Genomic DNA, 22,604 nt, shown 5'->3' on the forward strand with positions numbered 1-22,604 from the left:
TTACAGCAAGAAAATAAAAAGAGGAATCTATGACTTTACTCCTTGATCAACTCTGCACATTTTGATGATCCTCCATCCCTCTTTACTCTCGTCTCTTCATCATTTGTGTAATAGAATTAAAGAGAATTCCTAAGTATTACTGGATATAAGATCAATACCTGAAAACCAAGTACATTTTTATACCAATATCAAAGAGGAAGTGTAATTTAAAATAATGGCATTTACAATAGAAACTGAGATATAAAGTATCTAGGCATAAATCTAACAAAGTATGTGAAAGACCTTAGTAAAAATAGTAAAACTTTATTGAAAGATGTTAAATGAGACTCCATAATCAAAGAAATACACCATATTTAAGGTTAGGAAGCCTCTTTGTCATAGATAAGCTGATTTTTAAATCCAAATTAACCTATACATTTAATGCAATTTTAATCTTTTATTTCACAGAAATCAAGGAGTTCATTATGAAATTCATAGGAAAATCAAATGAATAATAAAGGTTATTTTCCAGAAAACTAAGATCAGGAATTTATCCTTCTAGATACCATAGTTTTTTATTAAAAGCTTAACATAAGCTTAACATAAGCTTTTAATAAAAAGCTATGGGATTAAAAACAAGGTGGTACTGAATAAAAACTGAATAAAAACAAGGTGGTACTTAATCAGGTGTAAACAAATTAAGCAAGGATCCTTCTAATAAATGAAACAAATTTTGTTTACAGATTTTGTTGCATATCACTAGAGAAAGGATGGACTATTAAGGATATGGTGCAAGAAATTACACAGAAAATTTTGTGGAAAATTACATAAGCAAAATATTCATGGACTGGAAAAATCAACATTTTAAAGATGTAAATTCTTCCCAAATTGATGTAAAGATTTAATGAAATTCCTATCAAAATACCCACAAGGTTTTTATCAAAATACTTATTCTGAAATGTGCATGGAAAGGCCTAGGCCCTCAAATAGCTAAACAAACAATCTTTTGAAGGGCACCAGTCGGTTAAGCATCTCACTCTTGATTTTGGCTCAGGTCATGATCTCTAATTTCAAATCAGCCCCTTATCGGGCTCCATGCTCAATGGGGAGTCTGCTTGAGATTCTCTCTCTCCCTCTGCCCCTCCCCCCGCTAGCACTCTCTCTCTAAAATAAATAAATCTTTAAAAAAGGCCAATCTTTTGGGAAAAAAGAGAGAATAAAGTTTAATGATTCACTATACCAAATATTAAGACTTTCTATATAGATACAGTAAACAAGATCATGTGCATTAGAGGAATCGAAGCATAAATCAATAAAACTAAACAGAGAACACAGAGGCAGCCCTATACATGTATAATCAAGTGATTTTTGATAGAGTATAAAAGCAATTCATTTGAGGAAGGACAGTCTTTTCAACAAGTGGTGCAGAAGTGGCTGGATAGCCATATGCATACAACAACAAAGAACCTAAATGTAAATCTTGTACCTTCTATGCAGATTAACTTAAAATGGATTATTAAGTTAAATATAAACATAAAACACTAAAACACAGGAGAAATCTTTGGAAACTTTGGCTCAATGAAAAAGGCTTAGACGTTATACCAAATCATGTACCATAAAAAAAAAAAAAAATAAATCAAATGCGTGAAAATGAAAAGACAAGCTACAGACCAACATGGAATATTTGGAAACCACATATCTGACAAAAGACTTACAACTAGAGGATATGAGGCACTCTCAAAGTTTAATTATATATCTATATGTATAGATAGTATAAAATATATAAAAATGTATATATTATTTATATATATCATATCTTAGATATAATGGGCAAGAGATATAGCCACACTTTGCTTTACCAAAGTGGTACAAAGATGACAAGTAAGAACATGAAAAGATGTTGAAATCACTAGCTATTGGGAAAATGCAAGTTAAGACTATGGTATCATATCACTACACACATATGAGAACAGCTAAAACAAAACAAAAAAAAATTGTATAAAAAACAAATTCTAACCAGGATGTGGTGAAATTCAATCTCTGATACATTAAAATGGCGCAGTCACCCTGGAAACTTTTTTTAATTTTATTTATTTATTTGTTGGAGAGAGAGAAAGAGGGCACAAGCAGGGGAAGCGGCAGGCAGAGGGAGAAGCAGGCTCCCCGCCAAGCAAGGAGCCCGAGGCAGGACTCGATCCCAGGACCCTGGGATCATGACCTGAGCCGAAGGCAGACGTTCAACTGACTGAGCCACCTAGGCATCCTGAAAATTTTCTTTTTGTAATACTAAACATACATTTACCATAGGCCCCAGAAATCATAATCCTTAGCATTTATCCCTCTTCCACACAAGAGCCTCTACGTGATTATTAAAGCAGCTTTATTTGTAATTGTCAAAAACTGGAAACAATCAAAATACAATTGGTGACAGTTAAACAAATTGCTACATCCACAGCATGGAAAAAACTCAGGAAAAAAACTCAGGAAAAAAATTGATAAATGCAACTTGAATTTATGCTGAATGAAAAAATAATAAAGAGCTGTATATACACTATAGGATTCCACTTACATAGCATTCCCAATATGACAAAATTATACAGATGGAGAACAAATTAGTGGTTGCCTGGAGTTAAGAATGGTGAGGAGAAGAGAGTAGGTGTGACTATGAATAGGTATAGTATAAGGGGAATCTTTGTGGTGAAGGAATATTTTTGTATCTTGATTAGGGTGGTTACATGAAGCTACACATGAGATAAAATGATAGTGTTTTCACACACAGTGTGTCAATGTCAATCTGGTATTGCTATTGTACTATAGTTACATAGGATGTGACCAGTGGAGAAAACTGGATGAAAGGTATAGAAAAACTGTTTCCCCGTACAGAGAAATTATCTTTGGAACTTCCTATGTATCAAGAATTATTTCAAAATAACTTTTAAATTAGATTAAAATATAGAAGACCTATCAGAAGACTGATCAGAAAAATCAGAAGACTGATTTCAGGGTAGAAAAAGCTTCTTTACAGGCACACGAGGCACAAACTATAAAAGACAAGACTGAACAGTCAAGCTAAATTAAAATAATTTATGTCAATGAAAAATAATGTTAAGAATGAAAAACCAATCCATAGGTTAAGAAGAAATATTAAAACATAATCATATATATATGAAACAAAGAAAAGAAAGACAAACCAAAGGAAAACAGATCAAGAAATGCATTAAGAAATTCACAGAATAAGAAAACAGAATGGTCAATAAACATATAAAAAGTTCTTCTACCTCATTAGTAACCAAAGAAATGCCAATTAAAAGATCAGAGGACATTTTCCTTTTTGTGTACTTAAATGACATTTTATTTCTAGCACTGAGGCAAGTTTTCTCTTCTTCCCTGTATATATTAATGATATTTGCTTGAGTGCGCAAGGAGTTCTCTTAGAAATCTGGTATCCTTGCCAGGCTCTGTCTGATTTTTAATGTTCCTCTACTGATTTTTAGGAAACATGGTGACTACTTTAATAATATAAATTGAAGTAATATTTTTTTTATTTTTCTCATTAGATAGAATACTTTTTATATTTCTATCTGATACTTTTAGTAAGTTCTCATCTTGGGGGATATAAATTACAAATATTTTGGATCACCTTTGTGTATGTTCCATAGCTATGATTTTCCTAACACTGTGCAAATATTTTTTCCTTGAATTTTTTATTCCTTCATGGTTTTTGTTTTAATTGTTCATTTCTCCTTAATCCAGAAAAACTGTGAAAATATGCTTTGTGTGGGTTTGTATGGATGAGTGTGCTTGTACTATTTTGTGTCTTGTCTGTATGTGTGTGGGGGAATTATTTTAGCTTTTATCTTTCTACAACCAAGCGAGATTAACAGCATCAGGGATGCTAGCTGTCTAAAGTCAATTCCCCACACCACTGTTTGATGTCTCATTCAGGTGAAACTCTAGGACTACTCGGGTGTCATAGTGCATGCCCAGAATCTTTTACCATCAGATGACATAATACTTCTCTGCATTTCCAAACAAGATATTTATAATTCCCCCCAAAGGATACACTATCACTGTTGTAGAACCAAACACTGGTGGTTTTGCTTAGAATCCGCAAGTTCAGGCATGTTCCAACAACTTCACTTGACCTTTAGGGCATTAGTTCCTCTCTTTCATATAATCTCCAAAATTTTACTTCAACATAGTGTGAGCTTTTGATAATTTCTGAGCAAAGGAAGGGAGTCACTCTCTTTTCTGCTATTTTAAAACTTGAGTATCATCTAGTTATGATATTTATAATAACATGAAGAGTTTTCCCAGTGCATTTATGTGATTTTTCAATAGAGAAAGCAGGTAGAACTTTATGAACCAAGATTGTTCAGTTTATTGTAGTTAAAAAGTTTCCATGAAACATTGCATTCTCCAAAATCCCATTTCATATGGATGTTAAACAACAAACTGATGTTTCCTTTCATTTACAAAATGATGCTCTACAGAGTATAGGCAAACATGGTAAAATGGCTTTGTGAAGGGACCTGTTAGTATCTGATTTACAAGACCACATATAACAGAGTGAAAAAAGTAACTTAACACTTTTGTGCATAATGTGAAAGGACTAATACATTATGTGAAAATAAAAATCTCAGCTGTTTTGAAATTTTGCATGGTCAGGGCAAATATATCCATAGAATTTTGTCACCAAAAAGAGCCATGCTGCATGGGAAGATGGATGTAATCAGCATTCTGCATTATAATTGAGGCAACAGTCAATACAGATTAACTATTGACAGAGTTTCTTGACCAGTGCTAAACTGAACAGTCCCTAAGAGGTTCAGGAAACGTTAGCATTATGACACTGAATTTGTGTGATAATTTTGCCTCTACTGGTGTTACTCATTATACAGTACTAGGCTATGAAGACAGGTTTCCAAATGAAATGTAAAAAAAAAAAAAAAAAAAAAAAAAGCCCCAGGCTAAGAAATGAAAACCAATACTGGATTTACTAAGAGCACTAAACAAAACTCCTTAAAAATATGATTCATAGACAATTAACCTGTCATACAGCAAGGAAGACTGTACATACATATGACAGCAGATTGCCTCTACCTAAAAACTGAAATTTATTAACTTTTCAGATATAGGATTCTTGTCAATAGTTTGGGTCATCTATACTGTATTTTATTTTTGAAAAGGAAGGGACATGCAACAACATGAATAGAGCTAGAGAGTATAATGTTAAGCAAAATAAGTCAGTCAGAGAAAGACAAATACCATATGATCTCACTTATATGTAGAATCTAAGAAACAAACAAACAAAAAGGAACAAAAGAAAAAAGAAAGAGAGAGAAACCAAGAAAGAGACTCTTTACTACAGAGAACAACTGGTGGTTATCAGAGGGGAGGTGGCTGGGAGATGGGTTAAACAGGGGATAGGAATTAAAGAGCACACTTATGAAAAAAATAAAAATAAAGAGAAAGTAAATGAAGGACTGAAGAACATAAAAATAAAGACAAATAATCTACAAAAAAATTAAGAAAAAGGGAGAGGGGTGAGCTCTTGCTTTAAAAAGAGCTCTTAGATCAGGAAAAGATGGCAGAGGAGTAGGGGACCCTATTCCAACTGGTCCCCGGAATTGAGCTGGAGATCTACCAGACCACTCCGAACACCCATTAAATCAGCCTGAGATGTAAGAAGATAGATCTGGATCTCTACAAACAGAATATTGCAGGCGGTTGGTTTCCAGGTATGAAGCAGGGGGCCTGATTCCATGGGCAGAAATCAGAGGATAAACGGCAGCAGGAGGGAGCCCGGCCATGGGGATCCTACACCGCTGGTGAGAGATAGCCTCCCGCGCTGGGGCCGGGGCACAGACTCGCAGACCGGTAGCCACAGGGAAAGGACTTTAGGGCAGCCAGGGGGAAACCCAGAGCGGGGCCACATGTGAGAACTGGGGGTGGCTGGTGGTTTTAGAAGCACAAAGGGCAGAGATGTGCCCCGACCTGAAGGCAAGGACTGGGAGCTCTGCTGAGGGGCGCACAACCCAGGACCCTGCAGTTTATAGCAGCACAGACAGAAATGGAGATGGTGTGGCCTGGAGAGCTCACTGAAGAACAGACTGCGATCTCTTTGCTCTGAGGCAGAGGGTTGGAGACAATCTCTTCTGCTCTGACCCTTGGAAGAGACGTGGAAAGCCACCAGGGAAAGCCACTGGAGAACAAAAGCTCCAAAAAACCGGTTTTCACGGAGCCCATAGACTGCCACAGGGGGCAGGGCAACTCTGTCCAACCAGGGTTGCCTGAGTAACAGTGTGGCCAGTCCCTCCCCCAGAAGACTCTATACCTTAAAGAACTAAAGAACAAGCAACAAACGATGCCTAAGCCATGAATTAGAAGAGGAATAATTAAGATTAGAGCAGAGACCAGTGAATTAGAAACCAGAAACACAGTAGATCAGATCAACGAAACTAGAAGCTGGTTCTTTGAAAGAATTAATAAGATTGATAAACCACTGGCCAGACTTATCCAAAAGAAAAAAGAAAGGACCCAAATTAATGAAATGATGAAGGAAAGGGGAGAGATCACGACTAACACCAAGGAAACAGAAACAATTATTAGAAATTATTATCATCAACTATATGCCAATAAACTGAGCAACTGGATGAAATGGATGCCTAACTGGAAACCCATAAACTCCCAAGACTGAAACAGGAAGAAATTGACAACCTGAATTGGCCAATAACCAGTAATGAGATTGTAGCAGTGATCAAAAACCTCCCAAAAAACAAGAGTCCAGGGCCTGATGGATTCCTTGGGGAATTCTACCAAAAATTCAAAGAAGAAATAATACCTATTCTCCTGAAGCTGTTTCAAAAAACTAGAAACAGAAGAAAAGCTTCCAGACTCATTCTATGAGGCCAGCATTACCTTAATCCCCAAACCAGGCAAAGACCCCATCAGAAAGGAGAATTTCAGACTGATATCCCTGATGAATATGGATTCCAAAATCCTCAACAAAATCCTAGCTAATAGGATCCAATAATACATTAAAAGGATCATCCACCACGACCAAGTGGGATTTATCCCTGGGATGCAAGGGTGGTTCAACATTCACAAATCAATCAATGTGATAGAACACAAATAAGAGGAGAGAGAAGAAACATATGGTCCTCTCAATTGATGCACAATAAGCATTTGACAAAATACAGCATCCTTTCCTGATTAAAACTCTTCAGAGTATAGGGATAGAGGGAACATTCCTCAAGTTCATAAAATCCATCTATGAAAAACCCACAGTGAATATCATCCTCAATGGGAAAAAGCTGAGAGCCTTTCCCTTAAGATCAGGAACACGTCAAGGATGCCCACTCTTGCCACTGTTGTTCAACACAGTACCAGAAGTCCTAGCAGCAGAAATCAGACAACAAAAAGAAATAAAAAGTATTCAAATTGGCAAAGAAGTCAAACTCTCTTTTTGCAGATGACATGATACTTTATATGGAAAACCCAAAAGACTCCACCTCCAAATTACTAGAACTCATACAGCAATTCAGTAATGTGGCAGGATACAAAATCAATGCACAGAAATCAGTTGCTTTCTTATACACTAACAATGCAACTGTAGAAAGAGAAATTAGAGAAATGATTCCATTTACAATAGCACCAAAAACCATGAGATATCTCAGAATAAACCTAACCAAAGAGGTAAAGGATCTATACTCTAGGAACTACAGAACACTCATGAAGGAAATTGAAGAAGACACAAAAAGATGGAAAGACATTCCATGCTTACGGATCAGAAGACTAAACATTGTTAAAATGTCTATGCTACCCAGAGCAATCTATACTTTCAATGCCATCCCAATCAAAATTCCAATGACATTTTTCAAAGTGCTGGAACAAACAATCTTAAAATTTGTATAGAATCAGAAAAGACCCTGAATCGCCAAGGAAATGTTGAAAAAGAAAAACAAAGCTGGGGGCATCACGTTGCCCAATTTTAAGCTATATTACAAAGCAGTGATCACCAAGACAGCATGGTACTGGCACAAAAACATATAGACCAATGGAAGAGAATAGAGAGTCCAGATATGGACCCTCAACTCTATGGTCAAATAATCTTTGACAAAGCAGGAAAAAATATGCAATGGAAAAAAGACAGTCTCTTCAATCAATGCTGCTGGGAAAATTAGACAGCTATATACAGAAGAATGAAACTTGACCACTCTTTAATACCATACACAAAGATAAACTCAAAATGGATGAAAGACCTCAATGTGAGACAGGAATCCATCAAAATCCTAGAGGAGAACATAGGCAGTAACCTTTTTGACATCAGCCACAGCAACTTCTTTCCAGATACATCTCCAAAGGCTAGTGAAACAAAAGCAAAAATAAACTTTTGGGACTTCATCGAGATAGAAAACTTCTGCACAGCAAAGGAAACAGTCAACAAAACAAAGAGGCAACCCACAGAATGGGAGAAGATATTTGCAAATGACACTACAGATAAAGGGCTGGTATCCAAGATCTATAAAGAACTTCTCAAACTCAACACCCAAAAAACAAATAATCAAGTCAAAAAAGGGGCAGAAGACATGAACAGACACTTCTCCAAAGAAGACATACAAATGGCTAACTGACACATGAAAAGATGTTCATCATCATTAGCCATCAGGGAAATTCAAATCAAAACCACATTGAGATACCACCTTACACAGTTAGAATGGCAAAAATTGACAAGGCAAGAAACAACAAATGTTGGAGAGGTTGTGGAGAAAGGGGAACCCTCTTACACTGTTGGTGGGAATGCAAGTAGGTACAGCCACTTTGGAAAACAGTGTGGAGGTGCCTCAAAAAATTGTACTCCTGGGTATTTACCCCAAAGACACAGATGTAGTGAAAAGAAGGGCCATATGCACCCCAATGTTCATAGCAGCAATGTCCGCAATAGCCAAACTGTGGAAAAAGCCGAGATGCCCTTCAACAGATGAATGGATAAAGAAGATGTGGTCCATATACACAATGGAATATTACTCAGCCACCAGGAAGGATGAATACCCAAGTTTTACATCAACATGGATGGGACTGGAGGAGATGATGCTAAGTGAAAGAAGCCAAGCAGAGAAAGTCAATTACCATATGGTTTCACTTATTCGTGGAACATAAGGAATAGCAGGGAGGACATTAGGAGAAGGAAGGGAAAAATGAAGGGGGGGATAATCAGAGGGAGAGATGAACCATGAAAGACTATGGACTCTGAGAAACAAACTGAGGGTTTTAGAGGGGAGTGGGGTGGGGGGATGGGTTAGCCCAGTGATGGGTATTAAGAAGGGCATGTACTGCATGGAGCACTGGGTGTTGTACAAAAACAATGAATCGTGGATCACTGCATCAAAAACTGATGAGGTATTATATGGTGACTAACATAACATAGTAAAATAAAATTTAAAAAATGAAGTTTAGATCAAATTTAAAAAAAGAAAAAAGAGCTCTTGCTCTTTATTTATTTTTTTATTGTGGTAAGAACATTTAACGTGGATCTACCTTAAAATTTTAAGTGTACAATACAATACTGTTGATTATAGGTACAATGTTGTATAGCAGATCTCATCCTAGCTCCTGAGGACTTGGGACAGTGTTTCAGAGTTTGTAGCAGTAATTGTGTAGGTTTGCATGTTTCCAAGAACATTAACTTAAGGATGAGGTTAGGTTTTATTTCATCACAAAATGAATGTTAGTTATTAGTTTAAAATAGGATATACATTTTATGTCAGCCTCATGGTAACTACAAAGGAAAAAAAAACTATAGTAGATACACAAAAGATTATGAAAAAAGTCAAAGCATACTGATCCAAAAAGACATCAAATCATAAAGGAAGGCAGCAGGATAAGAAACATGGAATAAAAGATCTATAAAATAGAAAAAAATTTTTAATGGCAATAGGAAGTCCTTATCTATCAATAATTACTTTAAACATAAATGGACTAAATTCTTCAATCAAAGACAAAAAGTGGCTGATGAATAAAAAACAAGATCCAACAATATGCTGACCACAAGAGACTAACTTTAGCCCTAAAGACCCTCACAGATGGAAACTGAAGGGATGATAAATGATACTCCAAGCAAAGTTACCAAAAAAAGTAGAAGTAGCTATACTTACATCAGACAAAACAGACTTTTTTCCCTTAAATATTTTATTTACTTATTTGACAGAGGGAGAGAGAGAGAAGCAGGCTCCTTGTTGTGCAGGGAGCCCAACACAGGGCTCCCAGGACCCTGAGTTCATGATCTGAGCCAATGGCAGATGTTCAACCAACTGAGCCACCCAGGTGCCCCCAAAACAGACTTTCAGCTAAATATAGATAAATAAGACAAAGAAGGTCATTATATAATAAGGGGTCAATCCATCAAGAAGGTATCACAATTGTAAATATCTATGCACCCAAAATCAGAGAATTTAAATATAAAAAGCAAATGCAAATAAAACTAAAAGGGAAAGTAAAGAACAATATGATAATAGTTAAGGACTTTAATATCCCTTTCTCAACAATGGATAAATAATCCATACAAAGAACCAACAAGAAAACAGTGGATTTGAGGAACACTAAAGACCAAATGTAACAGCTATATACAGAATATTCCATCCAATAGCGATAGAATGCCCATTTCTCTCAAGTGCACATGGAATGTTTTCTAGAGTACATCATATGTTAGACCACACAACAAGTCTCAACAAATTTAAGAAAACATAGAAATTACATCGATATCTTTTCTGACCATAAGAGTATGAAACTAGGAATCAGTAATAAGAGGGAAACTAGAAAATTCGCAAATATGTGGCAATTAACCAATACATTCCTGGACAACAAATGGAACAAAGGAGAAATCAAAAAGGAAATTTAAAAAAATATATTGAGACAAATGAAAATGGAAGCACAATATACCAAAACTAATGGGATGCAACAAAAGCAGTTCTAAAAGAAAAGTTTAGAATGCTAATCACATACATCAAGGAAAAAAATCTTAAATAAATAACTATATACCTCAAGGAACTAAAAGAAAATGAACAAAGTCCAAAGTGAGCAGAAGTTAGGAAAATATAAAGAGCAGAAATAAATGAAACAATAAGAAAACAATAGGAAATATTAACAAAAGAATTGGTTTTTTGAAAAGAAAAAATTGGCAAACCTTTAGCTAGCTAATCAAGAAAAAGAGAGGACTTAAATATGTATTCAGAGCCTCACTATTCGTAAGAGCCTTGTGATTTCCAGGTTGGTGCTCTCATCTATCATTTATGTTCTCTGGAGAAGTTTCTGACACCTGAAGAAGAATTCGAATACCCTTCACATATGGATTTAGAGCCACACAGAAATTTCAAACAGAATTATTGTGAAGTTGTTCCCTCTAGGTTCTTCCTTTCTTCTCTATGTGGTGTAATTATCAACCCACTGTTGTTCTCTGGAGAATAATCCAAGCTGATGGTGTAGGAGCTCCTGTATCAACAGCTCAAATGTAGCTATGGAACTCTCATCTTGTATAATTCCTGTCTAATTTCCTGTGTCTGTCATCATGAAAAGCTGTGTTTCCCTCCATAGTATGGGGAGAGGACTTCAATTACAAATACACTTTGGTTAAACCATATGGAAAGAAATTAGTGTAAATTGAAACTATCACTCTATGTCAAAACACCCAAGAACTCTATATATGATTAAATATACTGGTGTCTATATTTGTGATCTCATTAATTGATTATTTAATAATCAACTAAGAAAAGAACAGTCACTCATTAGTATCTGTTTTACTTTCCTTTCTGAGGGGAGAGTGGAGAAAGAGCTCCTCTTGCCCAACCAATGTGGCCATGGTGCTTCCTGTCTCCACCGGAATTTTCAAAAGGTCTTTCAAATTCCCATTCCCCTTTATCAAGTTCAATCTATTAGTTTGCTATTGGAGGCACTCTACATTTTCTTCCCTACTCAGAAGAGGCACTTTCAGATTTTTTTTCTCCAAAAGGAGAAAAATCACTAATCTGTTTCCTGGAGAATAAGGTTCTTTGCCCTCGTGGTATGCTGTGAATGGACTGTATCTAACAATAACATCAACTGGGTTTTATTTCTCAGAGAAATGACAGGTCTCCCTGGAATTAAGTTGACCTGAAAATTCAAAATGGCAGAGTTTCAGGGTCCTTCATTTCACTGAATTGAGTTGTAGATGTCACCCTTTCTACTAGGCATAATATATTTGAATTTTTATTTGTGACTTCTTTCCAAACAGACAATAAATTCAATGTTTCATCAGTTATCATACGCATCTGCTGCACATTTTCTATTTCTCCCTGTGGTGACTTGTGAGCGTGATTTCAACACAGAGCTATTTCTGTAAACAGAGTTATTTCTATTTTCTGTCTCAACTTATTTTCACCCATCTCCCCCCGCCCCCAGACTTCCTTATTATTTTCTTCATTGTTAAAACTGGATGCTAAAAAATATTGTAAGTTAGAACCTCCTAAATGACACTTATTAGGAAATGTCCTCATATATAAGGCTATGTGAATTTAAAATTTGAATGTTTAAATGGGATATTTTATCAAATTCAACGTCAAACGAACAATACCCTCTATAACAACAATTCGCCAAATGGAGAAATGTCGTACTCTGAATGAGCATTATCCTTCATCCTGATAGGTGAAATTAATGAAATAATTAAAAAGCCATAAAAGGAAAATGAAGAGTGTCAGAAGACACCAACAGGATTGAAAACAAAATATTTCTGGCATGGAAATGTGATGGCAAAAAGGAAAAAAAAAACCTACAACTTTCTCCAATCTCAAGAAAGAGAATGTTGTTTCATTACAAACTAAACAATTCTACATGTAGTTAGCATATTTTCTTTAATATTCTAAAACTTATTAGATTTGTCTTATATCACAGTGGAATACTGGTCCCCAAATTTCTCAGGATTAAGAAAGCTAATCAGGCACCATACATAGGCATTTTTAAACTTTAAAAAAAATTTCACAATCTTGCCATATTTTCTATGAAAGATCCAATGGTCTACGCAACATAAAAGCTGAGACAGGATCAGATAAAGAAACACAAAGTATCTCATAGAGCAAATCACATTGCAGGGACCACTGCATTGTCCTGAACCAGAGAAGCCCCATTTTAAAAACAAAAACAAAAACAAAAACAGGGGCACCTGGTGGCTCAGCCAGGTGAGCATCTGCCTTTGGCTCAGGTCATGATCCCAGGGTCCTGGGATCAAGCCCTGCATTGGGCTCCCTGCTCAGCAGGGAGTATGCTTCTTCCTCTCCTCTTGTCCCTCCCCCTGCTCTTATACACTCTTTTTCTCTTTCAAATAAATAAATAAATCTCTAAAAAATAATAAAAACAGAAACAAACAAAAAACTCATCCTTTTTGATACAGTACTTTCCCATTTGTTATGCTTGAACACTCTGTTTTCCCATCTTTTTCACAATGTACTACCTCTTAGAAAAATACAGGATGAAGATGAAAAACAGTCAAATTTCAGTGTTGTGATTTTCCAAGGAAAAAAGAGCACTACAGAGAAACTTTTAGTTGAACAATTCCCAATAAAATGTAATTTAGTTATGAACATTTGACTTGTGCAGAAAGTCAAATGAACTTCTATAATGGGAAGTTATTTTATGATGAGAAAAAACCTGCTCTAGAATAAAAGAACCGTATTTGTTTGCATTGTTCTGTCAATGAGCAGAAAGAGTAGTAGTTGGCAGGTGTTCGAAAACTGAAGGCAAAGGAAAACAGGTAACAAGAAGCCCTGTTAACCCAACCACACTCTTACCTTCATTCACTGTTTGCCCATCTTCTTTAGTCTTCCCTTTATTGAGACCCACTGGTGCTTTCCATAAATAGGAGTCATATAGACCACAACTGTATGATAAAATTCTTTCTTCCATTTCCCCTATTTGGGATTGCAATATTATTTTTGAGTCAATTCTTATGGATTAAAGAATACAGAGAGAAGGAAACAATTAGGTGCTGCAAATAGCCAAAATCCTAAGAGGGGATGTTAAAACACTTGATAATCATTACTTAATAATTGTAACTATTAGGCAAAGAAGCAGCAACTGCCACCAAGAATGGAAAATTCCATCTCTTATTCTGTTGTGAAAGAGGAAAATGCTCTCCTCTATTGCTATGAGATTATTCAATCTAGGAACAAATCTATATACTAGATTTGACTTCCAGTTAGATGGACTGAAACAACCATATCTGCATCTACTAACCTGGGATTCCTATCCACTCAAACTTGTCAACACAAACTGATGGAATATCATCTTTATTTTCTTCACACACACACACACACACACACACACACACACACACACACACACACTTGTTTAGTAGATAAGTATGAGGACAGAGAAGCAGAAGCTACTTTGCTGTTTTGCTGAAACATGGGTGTTTGCATTACTGAGGTATTTTGGGCAAGACCTAATTCAGCATCTCTTACAAGATGAAGAACTCAGGCATCTCTTGAGAGATGAAGCATAGCTAAGCTCTGAGCAGACAGTAAATCAGGACTCTGGAGAGTCTGGTACTTCTGAACTGATGAGCTAGCAAAGATCAGCAGAAGAAATGGGTGAAGGTCATCGTGTACATATACTGAGGAACTGAGGATGTTTAAAACATCATGCAAAGTAAAAGTGCAGGAAGGTAACATGGTGTGCCATACCAATCCCCCTTCAGTAATGAAGGTTTTATTTCCCCAGCTGCCTACAGTGCTACCAGGAGACATTTCTCAGTTCTCCACCTACTTTGGGTTATGGCCTCAACTGAGGAGAGTTGGCTTTGTTTAAGATCAGTCCCCTTGTCAAGAATTTTGCATTCAATGACTGATTATTTCAGGGATATAAAGCACCAGTCACCTCACTTCAACATGGGACGGTTAGAACTCCCTGTGGGACCATCTGATGTTTCCCTTGAAATGATGTTTTTCTGCTCAACTTCTCCCTCTGTTCTTCTTCTTTTCCTCTCCCACCTTCCCTTCTCCACCCTTCCTGTCCTCCCACCTTTCTTCCCTCCCCCTCCCTTCTTTTCCCCCTTTCTCCCTTCCCTTTTCTTCTTCAGGTATTAAATCCTAGAGACTCCCAATCAACTCCCTGCATGCTCATCTGCTTATTGGGGAAACAAACCTCCAATGCCAGGTAATTTGGTCCTCTCTCAACAATCGTAAAAAAAAAAAAAAAAAAAAAAAAGAATGCTTCCAGAGCTAGGGTTATTTGTCCTTTTTATATTATTCTGCAACCAGACTCTAAATTTTTTAGTGTATATTAAAGGCCAAAGGGAATGAGAAAAATACATAGACATTCTTAGTTGATCAGGATAAAGATGCTTGAACACCCCAAAACTTTTTATACAATTTCAAAGGAGAATTAGAATAGTCCATTATTTTTATAGCTAAAAGGATGAGAATTATTCCAGAAATATGTGATGGTAACTCCTGCCTTCTCAGCCAACTAACAAAAATGTACTTTGTGAAAACTTGTAACACTTACACAATAGTCTCATGTGAATAGATCAGTAAAAATAGGAAACAGACAAGAAATCCCAAATAAAGGAAGTGACATTTATTGGGTACCTACTATATATGTGACACTGCTAGGCATCTTACGTGTGTCATCACTCTGCTGACAACAATGCTGTGGATGGAGTTAATATTCTATATTCTTTCTAAAAATGAAGTAACTGAAGCTCAGAAAGAATAAATTACTTGCTCAAGGTCAGGAAATTGGAAACAGCATTTAAATAACCATCTAAAACACAAGTCCATGTTATTTCTCCCAAAGATTAGAATAAAATGAGAATATTTTCAAATCAGATTACATTTTGAGAATGTAGGCTTTATTAATTAAAGAGTTTAGATGGAACAAATCATGGTGTCTTCCCCAGGCTATATTATGGAACACATAAATCCCTGCTAATCATGTAATAACTTCAAGATTTGCTAAGTCAAACCATTTTCTGACTTATTCACTTGTGCTCTCCATACTGGTATTAAGGCTTATTCAGTAAAAGATTTATTGTAGTCAAACCAAGCCTGAAAATAGCATAAAATTTTATGTGCAAAGTTATTTCTTGCAAAGGAAAAAAATACTTATGCATAATAAAGGTCATGTTGAACTGCAATCTGGACATTTGTATTACTCTGAGCCAGCAGAGCCTTTGCCCTGATATTCCAAAGTGTGAACTGCCTGCTCTTAAGACTATACTTTTGGGGCACCTGGGTGGCTCAGTTGTTAAGCGTCTGCCTTTGGCTCAGGTCATGATCCCAGGGTCCTGGGATCGAGCCCCACATCAGGCTCTCTGCTCAGCAGGAAGCCTGCTTCTCCCTCTCCCACTCCCCCTGCTTATGTTCCCTCTCTCGCTGTGTCTCTCTCTGTCAAATAAATAAATCTTTTTTTTTTTAAAGACTATACTTTTACTCATTTCAGAAATTTTAATCTATGGTCATTACCGAGGATTAGTTACTAGATACAATTTCTCACTGTAAAGAAGGTGTTTTCTGAAATCAACTTATTTTTAATAAATACCACTGTAGATGGTAACGACATTGAAAATTTGAAAACTCTATTTGGTCAAATTTAAATGTTAAGATTATATACATAAACTAAACTGACAGTGAAAAGAAACTAATACAAGTTCCTCAGCTCACTTAAAATTAATCTAAAATTTCTAAGTAGCAAGTGCAATAATTAAGCCAAATTAATAGAATGGGATTATATTGATTGTGTGCTTTTAAATAATTACATCAACTGATTTAAGTCAGTTTGTAAGTCCTTGCAAAGTTCATTAAGGTGCCAAAATTGAGGGCTTCCATGTGGTATAGAGATCATTTTTAGCAGGTAATTGGTCACTCAGACTAAGTCAAAAGCAAAGCATCACACTTATTATCAGTAACATGGGATTGATTATGGAATGGAAAGAAAGACATGATCTTAAAGCCACAATGAGTTTCTTCTTCTCTTAGGGGCTGGAACCTAGCCAAAGAAGGGACAAACAGAATGACTCATGAACATCAGATGTTGTCCTTCACTCTCTCTATCCTTCCAGAGTCAGAAGTGGCGACTAATAAAAACGGAACTTACTTCATTCTGGTTAATGGAAAATGGACTATAATTGTCTCGGGAAGATGCATTAGTCTTATCTCTATGAATTTCTACTTGTATCATTATTGTAAGACAATTACACTTACACTGGACTGTATAATAGACCTAGATGTCCAACAATAAATGACTGTAATTGATTATAGCTCATTATGTTCTCAAATAATTTGAAGTGGGGTTTAATTTTTTTTTTTTAATTTTTACTCTGCAGTGAAATTTAGAAGCTTGTTGACTCTGTCTAGGCTGTCCATTAACTTAACTCAATCATGGATCAATACTCTAAAATATATGACTGATTACAGAGACATTAGATTTGAATCAATCAGCCTATTGCATATCTATCAAGCAACTACTAAGTGCAAGACAATGTCTAGCTAGTATGGGGATTTAAAAAAATATGTAACCTACGATCCTGCTTTTATGGATTTTATAATATAGTTGAGACAAAATACCAATGCAAAATGTTGATGGTACAGAAGTTGAAGAATGCAAAAAACTCAAACCACTCTTGATATACTATAGCAAAAAACCGTTTGAAAATGGAGTCTTTAAACCAGTTTGCATTTTATTAATTTTATTATTGAGTTTTCTAATTAGGTGCCCAGTTATATTTTAAACTAGTGGCAAATAACATTATGCAAAATTGTATATTTAGCTTGTTTTAATTATAGAATATGTTTCCCTGTTCAATTGAAGTAAATATTTTGGAATATAGAATGAAGTAGTACATGATGATGCATTAGGGAAAAAATGTCCAATAATTGATATCTAACAATTGATATTTACTGAGAGAATGCTGCAAGTCAAGTATTTTTCTAGGCACTTAACTATTCAGAAAACTGGGGCCCAAAAAAGGCGAAGTCTCATATTTAATGATGCATAACTAAAAGAAAACAGTATTAAAGAATTCCAACAATATTCAGTTCTCTATCCAATTTGCCACTCTGTCCACCAATAACATCTGGTTTTCCTTACCCTGAAGACAAAAATCATTAAACAAATACTATGTGCTAGCAAAAGATATTATAGGTGAAAAATAGAAATAAATAAGGCCCTATCCTGCCATTGATGTTCATAAATCATATGGTAGCTAATATATATTTAAATGAAACAATTACACTGCAATGTGATGAGGTGCTATACTGGAGGTACATTCTTAGTAGGTACAATGGGGACATAAAGCAACTCAGAACTCTGATTCCTTTCTTCTCCCTAATTAAGTTAAAGGGCAAATGTGAGTCATGTATTAGGTTATAGAAAATATTCCAGGTAACAATTTTTTAAGCTGTGTACTTACCAGTATTTATCATGTAATATTTATTATTGTGTGACTAGTTATATTTATATGAAGAGTATCTTAAGATTTGATTAAACTGTGCAAATTTTGACCATTTAATCCCCATACACATTTATAATATTGTTTATCATACTGTCCATATTATTTTAAGATTACAAAACTGTCAAAAGTGGGTACTAAAACTTTAAAGTGGAAGAATGAATCATGGAACACTACATCAAAAACTAATGATGTAATGTATGGTGATTAACACAACATAATAAAAAAAAGTAAAGTGGAAGAAATGGTGTTCATTTGTATATTCAATTTAGCCTTGGGGGGTGGGAATGCCCACTGCATTGAGAAATAAGAATTCAACATTTAGTCCACGAGGTATTAAACAGATTTCTCCCAAAGAATGTAACATTTTGTGAAAAAAAGTAACCCTCTCCAGGTTTAAAATGTGCTATAAAGCACATTTATATGTGCTTATATATAAGCATATAAGCATATAATACATATAAGTATTAAATGTATTATATGTTCTATACAACATTACTAAATTGAACTGATTTCAATTACCTTTTCAGAACTAAAGGTATGCACAGTGAGTGACAAATCTTTAAAATTGAGGGGGAAAAGGTGGTAAGTTGGTGTTTTTATTACCACTGCTAATAATAATAATCTCAGAGTGCTTTAATATTAAAGTTTTGAAAAAACTTTTCACATACATTACCTTATTTGATCCTTCAGCACCCTATAAGTTTGACTTACCATTGTCACCCTGTTTGTGGGATAATGAAATTGTGAACTACAGACATTAAATGATTGAAGCTATTTCACTCTGCTATTAAGAGGCCAAAATGATATTCCAATCCAGGTCATTATCCCTGCCCTTTCCATCATATTTTGTTTCTGTTAGTTGTATGATATTCCACGTTTCACTGGAATTATTTATAGCCGTTCAATAAAATGTTAATATATGCTTGTGTTTTAAGTCAGATTTATATAATTTACCAGGAATTTTTTTCCCTTTTCAGTAACCAGTTGTATGAATTTTGTCATACACATAACTGTACAGCCACCATTTCTAGCAAGACAGACCAGTCCTATTCATGTATGCCCTCAGTAGCAAACTCCTCCCTCTCACTCTAGCCCCTGGCAATACTGACGTGTTTTCTCCTCCTATAGATTTGCCTTTTGAGAATGTCATAGGAACAAAATGATATAGTCAGTGCCAACTTTGTGGGAGTGTAACCCATACAGTCATACACATCTGCACTTATAAAGGCCGAGTGCTTGCTTTAATGTTCTGCTGTCACTGTATTGAAAGTCTTAATTTTTCAACAATACACCCCATATTTCTACTTTGTACTGGGCCCTACAAAATACAGAGCCAGACCAATATACATCATGTAGATATCGGAGTCTGGCTTCTTTCCCTTAGCATAAGACATTTGAGTTCCTCTGTATTATTGTGGCATAATTGGTTCCTTTTTATTGCCAACTGGTTTTTCCATTGTAAGGATCTACCAGTTTGTTTATTCATTCACCAGCTGAAAAATATTTTCATCATTTCTAGTTTGGGGCAATTATAAATAAAATTGCTATAAACATCTGCATATTGTTTTTGTGTGAGCATACATTTTTATTTCTACTGGGTAAAGATCTAGCAGTACAAATGCTAGAGTGTGTGTGTGTATGTGTGTGTGTGTGTGTGTGTGTACCCACGTGTGCATTTGTTAAGTGTTTTGAGAATTAGTATCTGTGGGGAGGAGGCACAGAACAGGAAGAAATAAAACTGGCTGGTGAACTGCATAGTCTTGAATAAGTCATCTGATCTTCTCTTTCCTAACTCAGCAATATCTTGTATATTAGAAGGAAATGAAAATAATACTTATGGAAATGGAGAGAAAGTTTATAAGATTTTAGGGCAAATTGTGTTCCAGAATTTTATAATAGGCAAGCTTTATTTAGATCATTTTTAAAATAAATGTATTTGTTGCCCTAAATAGATTTAGTTTAAATTAAATCTCAGCGTAGCACTGCTTTCTGTTCAGCTAGTGTTCACAAAGTTTTATGTTACACATTTAGACCCACCTAAAAAAGCTGGAATGTTATCCCAATCCATGTTTTTTTTTTTTTTTTTTGAAAAAAAGCAAGAACAGAGGGCACAATTAATGGGTTTATAACATCTGCTGCACTGCTCAATTTCATGGATAGCTCTGCAGAAAAGGCTCTCTCAAGACCCACCTGTTGTTGTGTTTCAGCACTCCCCATGTGTCCTTCATCTTCCTACACTTCCATGTTTCTACTTACTCCCGCCTCTCAGTTTTGCTTTGTTGCCCTCCCCCCCTTTTTTGAAAGATTTTATTTATTATTTATTGGAGAGAGAGGCAGGGTCAGAGGGAGAAGCACACTGCCAGCTGAGCAGGGAGCCCGATGCGGAACTTCATCCTGGCACTCCAGGATCATGCCCTGAGCCAAAGGCAGTCACTTAACCAACTGAGCCACCCAGGTGCCCAGTCCTCCCCCCGCCTTTTTAAAGCACGATACTTAAGAGTTTTTCACTCTGATCTACCAGATTATTGGCTCTTCAAGGACAGAAAGTATGTCAGTCATTTATGCGTCATCAGATGTAGCAAATTATAACCACTTCCTATAAGTAAGCAAGAAACCTGAAAACCACAGTGTGGTTTTAGCACTCCTTTATCCAATTTTTTTAAAGATTTATTTATTTATTTGAGAGAGCGAGAATGAGAGGGAGAGAGTACATGAGATGGGGGAGGGTCAGAGGGAGAAGCAGGCTCCTCGCTCAGCGGGGAGCCTGATGTGGGACTCGATCCCGGGACTCCGGGATCATGACCTGAGCCAAAGGCAGTCGCTTAACCAACTGAGCCACCCAGGCACCCTCCTTTATCCAATTTTTACATTGTTCATGTGCATATTCCACTATTCATTTTAAAGATCTTTTCTTACAGTATAGTCAGGAGCATCTTGCAGATTAGCGACACCATTAATGACCCAAAGCATCTTGTGGAAATCAAGAATCTGTCAAAACTCTTGGATTTTCTCCTATTTGTAGCTAACTTGGAAGATATCTATAAAACTCTAAACAGTTCTGAAATTAATTTTCAAAAGACTCTAAGTCAAAGTCCTTTTATAATGTGATTATTCTCTGCAAAATAAAACAGAGAAAAATATATTCCATTTATAAAAAAGCAACCAGAGACTTCCTGTCCAGATAAGATTACATAAACCCATCTCTGCCTGTTCCTTCCCTCTAATTACAACTATAAATCCTAGAAATAATTCAAGTGGTAACCAAAGGAGAAATCTGAGAGATGAAAAGAGCAAGGTTGGAGATTAGAGTTGGGAACCAAGGACTGGAGGAACAGCAAAGTGGCAGAACATCTTACTATCCTCTCCACCAAGTGATGGATCCAGAATCACTGGATCCCCAACCTAACAACAGATGGTGGAGAAGCAGGCTCATTTTTCTCAATCTTATGAGAGTTCTACCTATAAAAGGCCAGCATGGCAGAAAAGGGAAGGAGGAAACATCAGAAGTCCTGCTAACAATAAGAAGTCATGTAATTCACTTCTTACCAGCTGGGCGTGAAACTCCCCTCATACCTTAAGACAACATGTGGCTGGGGGACACAGGGCAGGGGGAATGAGTGGCCAGCAAGGGAGAAGTTCTCCATTCTCCATAGGTAAGAGGCTCTCACTATAACAAGTAGCCAACACAGGAAGTACTCTTCATTCCCACATGTCACTCCCTCTCCAAAAAAGACAGCCTTCAACCAATGACTGATGGAAGGTGGTGACGGTTCCTTTCTCCTTGAAAGGATAATAACAAAGAGGAATGTGTTTTCCAATGGGTCATAGAATTCCCCGGAGGGAATAAGCTTCAGTTTCCCACAGTGTTAAACTTGTTTATTAACATACTCTTTATTGGCTGCCTGTCTTCCCCTTTCTTACCTCTCCACACCCTTACTGGATTTTCCTACAATAATTTTTTTTTTTTTTAAGGTGGCTCCACACCAGCATGGAGCCCAATGTGGGGCTTGAACTCATGACCCTGACATCAAGACTTGAGCTGAGATCAATAGGCAGACACTTAACTGACTGAGTCACCCAGGTGCCCCTCCTACAGTAATTTTCTAAATAAAATACCCTTGCACTTGAATCTTTGTCAAAGTCA

This window comes from Zalophus californianus, chromosome 13 (assembly GCF_009762305.2).
Source record: "Zalophus californianus isolate mZalCal1 chromosome 13, mZalCal1.pri.v2, whole genome shotgun sequence".
NCBI classification, from domain to species: Eukaryota; Metazoa; Chordata; class Mammalia; order Carnivora; family Otariidae; genus Zalophus; species Zalophus californianus.